We start from the raw sequence: 5,293 nt of genomic DNA, 5'->3' as shown, positions 1-5,293 counted from the left end.
CACCTTTTCTTTAAAGATCTTGCATTTCTCAAAAGCTTCAGACTTCTCCCTTAGAAAAGTCACCCACATCATTCTAGAATAATCATCAATTATCAGCATGAAGTAGCTATCACCTTGAAAGCTTTTGGTCCTTGCTGGACCACATAAGTCAATATGAATCAAATTAAGCACATCATTAGATTTATCATGTATGCTCTTAAAAGACGTTCTAACTTTCTTTCTGAATTGACATTCCTTACATACTGGATTATGAGGCTTTATAATATTAGGTATATCTCTAATTGCATTTGCTGAACTGATCTTAACAATACAATTAAAATTAGCATGACAAAACCTCTTATGCCATAACCAATTCTCATCAATATGAGAAATCAAACATGTCTTATTACTAGTGTTCAGGTCAAAGATATTACCTCCAGTCTGAGTACCGATTGCAATCTCCAAACCAACTTTGTTAATGATTTTGCATTTTCTATCTTTAAACTGAAGTTGGAATCCCTTGTCCACCAATTGACCAACACTTAAAAGATTATTCTTTAAACCTTCTACATAATAGACATTATTAGTATTATGCTTTCCATCTAGAGAAATAATACCTCTACCCTTGATCATACATGCTTTGTCATCTCCAAATCTGAGTTGACCGCCATTGTATTCTTGCAAGGACAAATTTTTTATTTTATCTCCAGTCATATGATGTGAGAATTCACTATCAATTACCCATTCATCCTTGTCTTCAAATTTTGTTGCCAGGGCCTTTTCTTCATTCTTGATAGCCAGTTCTGGTTCATCTTCCTTTAAAGCATAGAACACCCATTCCTTTCCATTGTCGGATCCACTAGCAGTGTCTGCTGCCAGTTCATCCTCTGAATCATCACTTACTCCTTCCTCATCCGCTATGTAGCATTTTTTGTTTTTCTTGAATCTATATCTTTTCTGATTAGGCTTAAATGATTTCTTAACTCTTTCTTCAAATCTTGCATTCCTTTCAGAACATCTAGATGCAAAATGACCAATCTTATTACATGCAAAACATTTAAAAGGTTCTTTTCCTTCATACTTACTTCCTACCGGTCCTTTAGGTAATCTTCTAGCAAATAAAGCTTCAAGTTGCTTAAATTATTCATTCTCTTTCCTCATATCTTCCAATTCTTTTTATATATAGGGCTTTCCAATCACTTTTGCTGGTAGATGATGATGCATGAAAAACAGGTTCAGATTTTACAGCTCTAGAGGGTACAAAGTCAAGCTCAAAAGCAGATAATTTCCCAATTAGAATGTCTCTATTAACTAAAGTGTTTTCCATTGTTCTCAATTCATTAATTATAGTAGCCTTCATATTGTAAGCCGATGGTAGGGTTCTCAAGACTTTAGAAACTATTTCATCTTCACTCAGAGATCCTCCACAACATTGAATTCCCATGACAATCTCATTTACTCTTTTCATAAATGTAGCAATTCTTTCATTATCTTCCATCTTCAAGTTCTCATATCTTACCCGGTAACCATCAAGTTTAGCAATTTTGATAGTAGGGTCACCTTCATTTAGAGTTTGCAATTTATCCCACATAACCTTTGCAGATGATTTATCAGTCAATCCCATGATTTGTTGGTCAATGAGTGCACACAAGAGGGCTTCTCTTGTTTTGCAATCATTTTCAATATTCTTGTCCAAGTCTATAGGAGTAGGATTGCCAGATGCCATATCATAAGGTGTATATCCTTTCTCAGTGATCTCCCAAATTTCCTTTCCAGGACATCTAAGATGAGTCTCTATTCATATTTTCCATATCCCATAAATTTTTCCATCAATCTTAGGGATTTCTCTTCTAAAAATAGTTGTCGGTGGATTTGAAGTATTAGTTGCTATAGGATCTACCTCAAGCGGTTAAGCTTCTGCAAAAGAGGACCAAATATATGATACCAATTGTTAGGATAACCAGTGGGCAACTGAGAGGGGGGGGGTGAATCAGTTGTCAACAAATTATATTAATCAAGCCACTTTATAACCTTTAACCGGAGCACATAAACATTGAATATCAGAATAGTAGAAACAGATATCGATAAGCAATAAGACTTAAGAATAAAACAAAAAATTAACACAATACAAACATACTACATAACACCATCATTTGTACATGGAAAGCCCGGTAAAGGGAAAAATCACTATGGGAAGCCTACCCACAGTCAGATGATACTTCTATAGAAAGTATGTGATACAATAAGGGGCTTGCACATGTAGGAAGGAACACTGCCTAGAGTGTACTGCTCATTACAAAGGAGTCTTATTGACTACAAAGAGGTTATAACCACCTTAATATAATTGAACAACAATCTAGAAGAATAAACTGCCAGAGATAAAATCTACCATGCCTGATTACAGACTCTGTTAAGCTCAATACTGGAGGCCTTTGACCTCTTACATAAACCTAATTCGATCACCTATGATCGAACAAATCTCCTTCACATATGATATTTCATTCCACAACCATGACCATTGCCACCACCACAATCTACAATGAGATCTTACATCAATTTATACAAACCTTAAGGCCTAAACTGATTAGGTCGGCCACCTAAAAGATATTACAATAATATCATTACATACATCCATATTACAATGATATGCCATGTCAACTTTAGATCAAAACAACATTTAACCAATCCATAAAACATCTCGGTAACATGTAGAGAACACGTTAACATGATACCAGTCCATAACCTAGATAGGTACCAGACCTAAATAGATTCTCCATGCCAAAGTGATGTCACCAATCAGTTGAGCCACAAAAAAAGATCATCTTCAACATCCCGAATTCCATCTAGAAGCCGCACCAACACCTCTTATGCATCCTATCAAAGATTCTCAGTAAAAGCTCTGTCGGTAAAACCTTAAACCCTTATCGGTAACACTAGTTCTTCTACCGGTAACCAAAACTTGTTTGTTAGTAACCAACCATAAGAGCTAGTGTTGACATCAATGACAAAACATCAATGCAACACATAATCTATTCTTTCATATTGCCAACAGTTTATAGATCAGGTGAAAACTGATTCACCCCCCCTCCCTCTTAGTTTTCTCTCATTGTTGTTGCCAACAAAGTATAGATCCCAAATGATGAAAATGTTGGTCCAAATCCAAAACTTGAGCCAATTGATGTAAAAGCTCTTTTTGAATGATTAGACATACCAACTCTCATCTCTCAAATAGAGATGATGAAACAATCTCAAGAAACAAGCACAAATTTTAACCAAATTCCAAGTCAAACCTCATTTGATCAAACTCTGATTGAACAAAAACCAATGATCCAACCAACATAACCAATGATCCAACAAACACAACCAATGGTCTAACATATCAAACCAACACAACCAATAGTTCAATGTATCTAACTAACACAACCAATGGTCCAACATAACCAACCAACATAATCGATGGTGCAATTTCAACAATATGCTCAACCAAACACACAATGTCAACAATTGGTCCAACCAACTGTCAAGTATCAAGAACAAACTCAATATTAACTACAACCAGATATTCAAAAATAAAAGTTGCAACTCACATCAAAACAAAACCAAATCACTTTAAAAAATGTCCAAAATCCAAACCCAACCATGTCAAAACCTCGCAAGGATTCAAATGCATCTCCAAAGAAAGGTAGCTCTTTTACATAGCTCTTAAAGAGAATCCTAAGTGATTCTTTTGAGAAATATCAAATTAATATACCCATGTCTAGCAACAACTCATCCCCGCATAAACAAATTAAATCTCTAGTGGCGTCTATTCCTAAACCTTGTGAAGTTTTGCAAGAAATTTCCATATCATCCTAATCAAATGATACAACTAAGGATGAAATCCCCCAAGGGCCATCCACAATTGATTGTCAAGCTAATCCAATGTATAATACATGTCCCTACCATGCTTCAGAAATGCTAGACCTAATGCTACCATGTGCTTCATTTCCTATCAAACCTATTTTAGAGGATCCCATTCAAAGTCCATCTTCCTCATGTCAAAGAATTGTTTCCTTGCCAGAATCCCCCTCACATTTCCAAAGTCCAACCCCATCTCAAGAGGATAATTTAGAGCATGAACAAATGATTCCTAAAACAAATCAAGATCAAGATCCCAAAGCCTTATCATTCCATCCAACTGTTGACTAGGATCCCATTTTCCTAGACACTCATGATGATCCCCCTATTCCCGTCCATCATATCCAAGGTCCCATTGGCATCCCACTCCTTGAGAAAGATCAAGATATCCTAGTCCATCCTATCCTAAATGATCCCCTTCTATTTCATGAACAAAATTTCCTTTTAAATCCCATTGGTATTCCAATCCCTGAGCAAGATCAATATATCCCCTCCATCATTTCTAATGATCCCATTGAAAGTAAAGAGAAAAGCACCTTTAAAGAGGAATCCAATGATATTTATCCTTGTCAGTATCAAATTATCTTTCCAGATTCATTTCCACCACAAGACCCTATCATCCCTTTAAATCCTCCAGGAGATCCCTTTGTTCCTCCATATCCATGTCTTAATCCTCCATATACACTCCAAGATCTCATTTCTTTTGATGATCCCATTATTCCTCCCACTCCATCTCATGAAGAACTTGTCATTGATCCTGATCACCCTCATGATCTTGATCCCTCTCATAATTCTAATATGTTGGCATAAGATGTTCTTGAATCCCCTCTGGTCTAGTCTGATCCACTCCATGATTCCATCATTTCTTCCATATCATATCCACCTGATAATGGAATTGCATGTTCTTCCCAAAGAAAAGAGTATCCTATGGGTCAAAATATTTATAAAGGCAAAAGGGTAGACCTTCACAAGCAAGACCCCTCCATATCAAGGAAAATATTAATGGCCATGGTGTCAGTGACATTCCTCAAGACGTTGCTATTCCTGCAAAGCCTAAATCCAAACATGCACTTAGTCCTTCATCCCTTCCATCCATTTTAGGTTCCTATATCCCTTCACCCCCTATTCAAGATCAAAAAGGGCACACATCTTTGAGCACCTTCCATGCATTCCTTTCCTTCTCCAAGCAATTTGGATGCCAAGCATAAAAGTCATAAGTCCAACAATCCACATGTATTCGATGATCAACATGTCAAAGCAAAGCAAAATATGATCCAAAAAGAAAAAGAAAAATCCAAAAGGAAACAAAGGACCACTGATAAAAAGAGACAAAAGTCAAAATCTATATGGGTTCCTAAATCCCTTGTAGAAGAAATGCATTCCAAGGAACCACACAAAAATAAAAAACAAAAAACCA

This window comes from Cryptomeria japonica, chromosome 3, assembly GCF_030272615.1.
Source record: "Cryptomeria japonica chromosome 3, Sugi_1.0, whole genome shotgun sequence".
Classification (NCBI taxonomy): Eukaryota; Viridiplantae; Streptophyta; class Pinopsida; order Cupressales; family Cupressaceae; genus Cryptomeria; species Cryptomeria japonica.
The sequence above is the reverse complement of the archived record's forward strand: the minus strand, read 5'-3'. Positions refer to the sequence as shown.